This window comes from Eurytemora carolleeae, unplaced genomic scaffold (assembly GCF_000591075.1).
Source record: "Eurytemora carolleeae unplaced genomic scaffold, Eaff_2.0 scaffold43, whole genome shotgun sequence".
Classification (NCBI taxonomy): domain Eukaryota; kingdom Metazoa; phylum Arthropoda; class Copepoda; order Calanoida; family Temoridae; genus Eurytemora; species Eurytemora carolleeae.
Genome location: NW_019396029.1, coordinates 50970 through 61304, shown reverse-complemented (window position 1 = coordinate 61304; position 10335 = coordinate 50970).

The window sequence follows — 10335 nt, the reverse complement described above, 5'->3', positions numbered from 1 at the left end:
ATTAAACAATCAGTAAAATAACCATCATTTGTAATATTGTTGCGCGTACAATCTATGAACCATGCACTGGACAATTAGATCCTCTTTTACTGCACTCTGAGGTTAAAAAAATTTCTATCATGTACATTATAAAACTTGTTCTGATTTATCTTTTAACATATTTATCTATGGAACAAAGATAACATGGAGGAGCAAGGTTTCCGAACTTTTTTAAAATCAATTCCGCGCTTTAAGAAATTGTAACTATTTAGATTTTTCAAAGTTAATGACAGAACATCTCCTTACCAAACCCTGGAAGCAATATAGCCAAAGAGAGTAGAATATATATTAGAGTGGAATTTAAGAAATCTCTTGGTATAAATTTTTTCAGTCCTTTTCAGCCTGAAAGAGAGTTCAAAGTGTACAAATCATGTAAATGTTCACAAATTATATGCAGTAGAGTGCATTAATACAGTATGTTTCCTAGACTTTCCATTTCAATTTCGAATTTAAAGCTGTTAAATAAACTTTATAATATGAATTAGGTGAATAAAAAACATCATTTGATTTATAGTTATAACGGAAAATCATCGTTTGTAAATAGAGTCTATGTAAAATGATCATTGGTCAATTATGAAACGAGCCTATTTTATAATTTGGTTTTCTTTTAATACTAATTTTAGATTTTCTATAAAATGATATTCCAGGGCCCAAATATGTGAAGTACGCCTGCAGTATGGAAATAGTACAACAAAAATCAAAATGGCCGTTTTACACTTTTTTCTAGTAAATTCTACTTTAAAATATATTCTATTCTCTTTGAATATAGCTATAGGCCGGTTATTCAACATGGTGAAAAACTATGAGGTACGATTTTCTGGATTTGGAATAGTAAATTACACAATTATATGCTTAGATAGCGGGGAGTAATATTTAGATATAGTTTTGGTTGGTTTATAAAGGTTACGGTCTAATTAAGATATAAGTTTTCAAGCTAAAAACAGCTTTTGGAAAGGCTTCGCACGGAACCAAATTAATTTTAACAAAACTAGAAATTCAAGGCGCTTCGCGCCCTTCTTTCTAGCCTTAGAGGGCGCTTCGCGCCCATCTCCTAAATTAATTGTGAACATGTTCTCTTTGTGTACATCGTAAAACAAAACAAAAATAATTCGCGGATTTTCACAAAAAATTTCGCGGATTTTCAAAATTTTTAAAAATTTAATGACGATCGAATTTGGATGGAGACAAATATTTGAAATTTTGATGATTCATAAACCTTCCCTGGAGTCCCTAGATGTCCCACAAAAAATTTGGGCCCGATCGGTTCAGCCGTTTTGACGTTTATTGGATACAAACAAACAAACAAACAAACAGACAGACAGACAAACAGACAAGCCAAATTTATATATAGATAGGAGTCCTTGTGACAGCTCAAGTTTTCTTGTACAACCTGCGTATTAAAGAGTATACGGAGAGGAATAAGGATGTATCTGAACTAAACCTCATGGGACGGAGAGAAACATTTCTCCGGAGATCTGAGACGGACCTGGAGACTGATTTACAGAGGAAACCCGTCAATGAAGCAAAGAGAGAGGAAACATTAGATTATCGAAGTATTGTGTGCAAATCTATAATCACAATTATTTAAAACAAATTTAAGCTAAATATATACAGAATGTTTAAAAGAAATACTATATGATGACTTGCCACAAACTCCAATTTTTCTTTGAAACCTGACTTAAACCTTTGATATTTTAAACTATTTACCTTTAGAATTCATAGTTTGAAATCTATATATAAATTTAGCTTGTCTGGGTGTCTGTTTGTTTGTATCCAATAAACGTCAACAAGCTAAACCGATCGGGCCCCAATTTTGTATGGGACCTTACGTGACCCCAGGGAAGGTTTATGAATGATCAAAATTTTAAAAAGTTTTTTATTTTTGTAAAATTTGAAAATGTGCGAAAAAATATTATGAAATCCGCAAATTTTTTTGTTTGTTTTTGTTTTATACTGTACAAAGAGAAGATGCTTGCTCAGAGATAAAGCCACAAAAAAAATTGAAATAGAAGACAGGCACAAAACGCCCTAATAGCCTATAAAGTATAATATATTTCAGCTGTTGAAATGACAAAATGATAAAATTAGGTTTAGTGAAAGTAATCCAGTTCCTTGAATCAGAAAGAAACATTAAGAATAAAAGGAGAAATGGAAAAATAGTTTAAAAGGCAGGGATAGGAAATGAAGCTAACATAATAAGAGAGAGAGAGCCAACATTTTAGAAAGGAATTGAGACTTTGCCACAAACTCAGATTTTGTAATCCCTTTATCTTTGGAACCCAATGTCGCAGACTTTGGATATTGCCAAGAATGTAAGGCAAGGAAAGTTTATTGCGGTCGTGTATACTCTGCGTACATATTGAAACCAGTTCTCTTTGGGCGGAATTTGTAAACAAGAATAGATGCATCAGTGTTCGTTTAGTATCCGAGGAGGTTAAAAGCATTAAATTTTGAAGATTTTGATAATTCACATAATAGTTTCCTATGACCAGAATATTTCATCGATTTTTATGTGAAAGATGGATCCCATTTCAGGCTTCGACATCCGTCTTGTGTTTACATTACCGCCCAGAGACAGTACACTGCAGTACAAAGGATGTGTACACTTCTGAAATAACTTTCCTTGCCTTACAATCCTTGGATATTGCAATCTATGAATCCTTTAAGATCAAAAAATATCAAAGATTTAAACTATCAAGTAGAAAAGATAAATAGATTAGAAAATTTGAGTATGTGGCAAAGACTCAATTCCTTTTACATTTATTTGCTGTAAATAGGTTAGAAAATTTGAGTTTGTGGCAAAGACTCAATTCCTTTTACATTTATTTGATGTTGTTACAAAGCAAATAATTTTACCAGTATATGGCTTGAAAATCATCTTCCAAAATGAAATGGTTCTGATACACTTCACAATCTCTTTATTTCACGATAAAAATTAAACTTCAGCTGAAAAGTCGTCTTCTTATATTTCACAGTTTTATGGGTCTCACTGCAAGAGAAAAATAAAAAGGAAGCGTCCAAGAAAAAGAAAAAAAGAAGATTAATGAACGAACAGGGGAAAGCTAGAGAGAGATGGATATATAGAGAACGATTGGTAATTATTGAATGGTACTTCATTACTGAAAGCATTGAAATGACTATTGGAGATTGGAAATATATCTGATCTCCGATAGAACAGAGAAAGATAGGATAGGACGAAGAAGATAGAAGATAGAATGGGACGGAGAAAGATAGAATAGAACGGAGAAAGATAGGATAGGACGGAGAAAGATAGTGTAGGACGGAGAAAGATAGGATAGGACGAAGAAGATAGAAGATAGAATGGGACGGAGAAAGATAGAATAGAACGGAGAAAGATAGGATAAGACGGAGAAAGATAGGGTAGGACGGAGAAAGATAGGATAGAACAGAGAAAGATAGGATAGGACGGAGAAAGATAGGATAGAACGGAGAAAGATAGGATAGGAGGAGAAAGATAGGGTAGAACGGAGAAAGATAGGATAGAACGGAGAAAGATAGGATAGGACGGAGAAGATAGGATAGAACGGAGAAAGATAGGATAGGAGGAGAAAGATAGGGTAGAACGGAGAAAGATAGGGTAGGACGGAGAAAGATAGGATAAAACAGAGAAAGATAGGGTAGGACGGAGAAAGATGGGGTAGAACGGAGAAAGATAGGATAGGACTGAGAAAGATAGGATATGACAGAGAAAGATAGGGTAGGACGGAGAAAGATAGGATAAAACAGAGAAAGATAGGATAGGACGGAGAAAGAAAGGATATAACGGAGAAAGATAGGATAGAACGGAGAAAGATAGGATAGGACGGCGAAAGATAGGATAGAAAGAAGAAAGATAGGACAGGACGGAGAAAGATAGGGTAGGGCGGAGAAAGATAGAATTGGACGGAGAAAGATAGGATAGAACGGAGAAAGATAGGATAGGACGGAGAAAGATAGGATAAAACCGAGAAAGATAGGGTAGGACGGAGAAAGATAGGATAGGACGGAGAAAGATTGCGTAGGACGGAGAAAAATACGATAGACCGGAGAAATATAGGGTAGGGCGGAGAAAGATAGGATAGAACGGAGAAAGATAGCGTAGGACGGAGAAAGATAGGGTAGGACAGAGAAAGATAGGTTAGGACGGAGAAAGATAGGGTAGAACGGAGAAAGATAGGATAGAACGGAGAAAGATAGGATAGGACAGAGAAAGATAGGATATGACAGAGAAAGATAGGGTAGAACGGAGAAAGATAGGGTAGGACGGAGAAAGATAGGGTAAAACGGAGAAAGATAGGATAGGACGGAGAAAGATAGAATAGGTCGGAGAAAGATAGGGTAGGACGGAGAAAGATAGAATAGGACGGAGAAAGATAGGATAGGACAGAGAAAGATAGGGTAGGACGGAGAAAGATAGGATAAAACAGAGAAAGATAGGGTAGGACGGAGAAAGATAGGATAGGACGGAGAAAGATAGCGTAGGACGGAGAAAAATAGGATAGAACGGAGAAATATAGGGTAGGGCGGAGAAAGATAGGATAGAACGGAGAAAGATAGCGTAGGACGGAGAAAGATAGGGTAGGACGGAGAAAGATATGGTAGAACGGAGAAAGATAGGATAGAACAGAGAAAGATAGGATATGACAGAGAAAGATAGTGTAGAACGGAGAAAGATAGGGTAGGACGGAGAAAGATAGGGTAAAACGGAGAAAGATAGGATAGGACGGAGAAAGATAGAAAAGGACGGAGAAAGATAGGGTAGGACGGAGAAAGATAGAATAGGACGGAGAAAGATAGAATAGGACAGAGAAAGATAGGGTAGGACGGAGAAAGATAGGGTAAAACGGAGAAAGATAGAATAGGACGGAGAAACATAGGGTAAGGTGGAGAAAGATCCAACCTGAAAAGGGTGCACAAACAGAATGGAAAAGGTTTATTGGGATATAATTGGAAAAATTACAAATACAATCTTAAAGCAGGTTTTTTTAAATGCCGCTACTGACGAAATTTTAGAAAAACCTAGAATTACGATAACCTTAATTAATATTCTTCATTTATTCTTTCAAATATAAGGAAGGGATTACTTATAATTGAAAAAAAAAACAAGTTCATTCCCTTCTAATCCATACTTTCCTTTGAAGAGCATTCATGTTCTGATTTTCAATTTATTTCGAAGTTTTTAGATTTGACATTTTGATTTTTTAACCAGTGTTCTCTTTGCAAAAACTTTTTAATTCTTAAATGAAACAAAATCAATTTCATCGGTATGAAAACTTTCCTTCTAACCACAATTTGTTTTCGCATTTGCATTAAATTTTGGGACAAGTTCATTTTATTTAGTTGTCGTGCATTTTAACATCATATTAACAGCCTGTTAATCGTTTATATGTTGTGTTTTTTATACACAATTAACTTGCCTCAAACATTAATTTTCTTATCCTTTTATCTTAACTTTGTAACATGTTATTACTTTATGTCTTTGATATTTCAAACTTTGATTAAATTTACAAGCAAATTTATTGGAGACACCCTGTGGTAAAGGTTTGGTTAGAGATAGTATAGGTTTGATTAGAGATAGTATAACAAATATATTGAGGACACCCTGTAGTATAGGTTTGATTAGAGAGTATAACAAGTATATTGAGGACACCCTGTAGTATAGGTTTGATTAGAGAGTATAACAAGTATATTGGGGACACCCTGTAGTATAGGTTTGATTAGAGTGTATAACAAGTATATTGAGGACACCCTGTAGTAAAGGTTTGATAAAAGAGTATAACAAGTATATTGGGGACACCCTGTAGTATAGGTTTGATTAGAGAGTATAACAAGTATATTGGGGACACCCCTGTAGTATAGGTTTGATTAGAAAGTATAACAAGTATATTAGGGACACCCTGTAGTATAGGTTTGATTAGAGAGTATAACAAGTATATTGGGGACACCGTGTAGTATAGGTTTGGTTAGAGAGTATAACAAGTATTTTGAGGACACCCTGTAGTATAGGTTTGGTTAGAGAGTATAACAAGTATATTGAGGACACCCTGTAGTATAGGTTTGATTAGAGAGTATAGCAAGTATATTGGGGACACCTTGTAGTATAGGTTTGGTTAGAGAGTATAACAAGTATATTGGGGACACCCTGTAGTATAGGTTTGATAAGAGAGTATAACAAGTATATTGAGGACACCCTGTAGTATAGGTTTGATTAGAGAGTATAAAAAGTATATTGAGGACACCCTGTAGTATAGGTTTGATTAGAGAGTATAACAAGTATATTAGATTACCATTAATTTGTCACTCCTTGTGTACAATACACATTGTTCTTGGAGTATATAAATAAAATAAAGATACACCGTATAACGAAAAGTGAGTGACTGCCTGATTCTTCAATAAACTAATTTGTTTTTTAGGAACATATTTCTCAAAAGAAAGGAATTAAGTCTTTCCCACGAACTCTAATTTTCTAATCCCTTTATCACTGCAACTCGATGTCGTAGACCTTTGACATTTCAAATTATGAATCCTGTTAGATCAAATAGTCTAAGTCTGATATATCTACAATTTCTCAATTTCTTTGTTATGTAATCAATAATAGAATCAATATTTCTTTATGATCATTATATTGAATTCTTTATAACACTTTACTCTCAATTCAACTAATATACCTAGCCCTTAGATATTTCTCAGAAATATTTGTAAAGCTAACATTATGTGAGAAATACTTAACATTCTGGTCTCGAATTATGTAATATAGATATTGATCCATTTTTATCTCTTTACATGCATAATATTTATATTTACTCTGCTCCGTATGATATTATTTAGAAACAATATATTGTATCAATCTATTCTCTAAACATATATATCTGTTCTCCATGTGTTTGTGTAGTGTTTGCCTTTATTTATATTTTTTTAAGAAAATGTTTAAAGTTTTTTTTTAAAAAAGGAATTGCGTCTTGGCCACAAACTTAAATATTCTAATCTCTATATTATACTTGCAACCTGATGGTGTAAACCTTTGATAATTCAAACTTATATTATAGATCGATCTGAATTCATATTTCAAAATATGCGAAACCTCATGGTGTAAACTTTTGATAATTCAAACTTATATTATAGATCGATCTGAATTCATATTTCAAAATATGTGCAACCTGATGGTGTAAACCTTTGATAATTCAAACTTAAGATCGATCTGAATTCATAGTTCAAAATATGCGAAACCTCATGGTGTAAACCTTTGATAATTCAAACTTATATTATAGATCGATCTGAATTCATATTTTAAAATATGTATGGTCTACAACACTGCAGGTTGCACAGATTTAGGGATTAGAAAATCTTAGACTCAATACTTTTAGATATTTAAGATATCAGAGTTTGTTTTAGCGAAACTATATTTCTAATTAAAAACGTATAATGGTGTTAAAGTGAGAATTCAATAGATTAATTCTCTTATCTGTAAACGTTTAAATATCATGATTAAAATTCCATTTCGAATATTAGGAAAGTACCGACCGTAGAATCTAAATTATGTCTTGTAATGTTTAAAAAAATGATCATTGAATTTTTTGCCAATTTATTTTTATTTATGATGAAAATGATGAAAATAGAGCTGAAATATACGTATCCGGGTTTTAAGTGAAACTAAGTTAAAAACGTACAGATCATAATTCTAAATTCCTAAATCAAGTTACAATTATGAGTCATCCTTTTTCTTCACGCTCTCAACTATAGAATATGCACTTTGACGCAAAAGTATTTAATAATTTTGCCAAATACTCCTTTAAAGAGTTTCCGGTCTCTAAACCTTGATTCATGGTAATCATATCTGTTTTAATTTGACACCTAAATTAAAGAAATAACTTTATATAAAAGGTCGAATGAATTTTCACATTTTACTCAAAAACCCTGGGAGCATTTCCGAAACCCTGAGAGCTGCCATTCCTCAGGCCCAATTCATATCCCATAACAATTTGTTTCATTATTCAGATTTTTGGTTTCTGAGTGACCTGGCCTATTACATTATTTTTATGTCATCTAAAGATTCCTTAAATTATACATTATTCTTATCTTATCTTATCTTATCTTATCTTATCTTATCTTATCTTATCTTATCTTATTTTATCTTATCTTTTCTTATCTTATCTCATATTATCTTATTTCATCTTATCTTATTTTGTCTTATGTTGAAAGTGTGAATAATATGTGTATCTACATAAGATAATGATTAATTAAAGCATTATATTGAATGTATACAGGATCATTAAGTGATCAGTAATCATCTTCAATATTCATCATATTATGCAACATATGTAGCTGGGACTCTAAGGTGATAAAAAATAACACTTCAGAGAGAGAATTGTATGGACTTTATTCAGTTAAATATCCCGTTCACGCATCTAGTGTGTACACTGTGCAGTGTCTACAATCGATCAATTATTCAATACTAGCTGAAGGACCGGCGTTGCCCGGGGACAAAAAATTGAAGAAAAAAATTTTGAAGAAAAGAAATTCGAGTTTGTTATCCTTTAACACCCCTTGGCCACCCATGAGCCTCCAGAAAAAAAATCAGCCCAATCGGTCCAGCCGTTTGGCCGGCTATAGACAACATATATATATATATATATATTCGAATGTCTTGTTCTAATATATAGATTATCTCTTGAAGAACAGAGACTTTGACACAAACTCTGATTTTCTCTTCCCTATATCTTTGCAATCCAATGTCGAAGACCTTTGACAAACAAAGAAACAAACAGAGATTACTACTTTTCACACAGAGATGAGCTACATATATTCATATTGTTAAAATCTCCATGTTCTTTGGTTTATGTAAACAAGTATTTCCGACCAGAAGACTAAATAAAACTTTAAATTCTTGAAACCAAAATTTAAACCAATTTTACCAAATAAATGTTTACTCTGCAAGTAAACATAAGAGATTTTTCGATTTGCCAGGTAACAGTTTTATAACATTTCACTAAACTGAAACATTGATATTGGTACCTATCTATTGCTAATGAACATAAATACCTCTTTTACATTTTAAATTGTAAATGCGTTGTATTCTTTGGTTTGAGTTGTGTTTCTCCTTATTATTGTTGAAAGATAACCTTGGTATAATGATCAGGTCTGATTGGGTTATATACATTATACAGTGTATACAATACAGAGCAACATGCTGATTATTATATAAAGATGTCTAGCTGTCTGGTTGTTTAGCTGTCTAGCTGTCTTGATTTCCAACTATTCAGCTGTCAAACTGTCTTGTTTTCTTTTCGTTTAGATATCTACTTGTTTAGCTGTCTTACTCCTCAGCTGTCAAGCTGTCTTGTTATATATAGATGTTTTGCTGTCCAGATGTCGTTTCCTCTATATGTTTAGATATTTAGCTGTCTTGATATCCCAGCTTTGCGGCTGTTAAACTTTCTAGATGGCTAGCTAGCTGTCTAGATATCTGGTCTAGCTGATTTTAAGCTGACTTCATCTGTATATCTACTTGCTTAAGTTGTCTACATAGGGTTAGCTAGCTAGATATAGCTCTTTCTCAGAATTTTTCTCTGACGTTTCTTACTGTCCATCTGTCCATCTGTCTACCTGTCCAGCTGCCTAGCTGTATAGTTGTCAAACTTAGACATCTGTCTATCTGTCTTGCTGTCTAGATGTTTAGCATAAAGATGTTTTAAATGAATCTTTTTCCTGAAGTAATAAATTTTCATATCTACCATTTAGACCTCTACATTCTACAATTTAATCAAAATTCATATCTCTTCACACACCAGAGCCAGTATCTTCCCGCTTTAGTACCGCCTGCCCCCCCCCCCATCCCCCTTCATCAATTCATCAACTTTGCTTGAATATTAAACATTGTTGTCCAAATCTTGAACATATTTTGAACACTTTTATCAAAATATTCAAGAATTATTAACTTTTAAAACTAAAATTTAATAGGTTGTCATTAAGATTTTAATATGGTTCTAAATTTTTACAATATTTTTTTAAAAACAATTTATTATTTTTTAATTTTTAATCTTATAAATTGTGTACAGTCGATACAGACAAATTCTGATTTGATTCTCCTTCTTGTCATCGTTTCTCTCTTTTATTTTATTTTCCTTCTGTTCAGGATTCTGTAGGTTCTATCTATTTATCTATCTATCTATCTATCTATCTATCTATCTATCTATCTATCTATCTATCTATCTATCTATCTATCTATCTATCTATCTATCTATCAAACTACGGTAGAATTGCTTAAAGTTTACTAACTACTGGTACAGAGCAATGTAT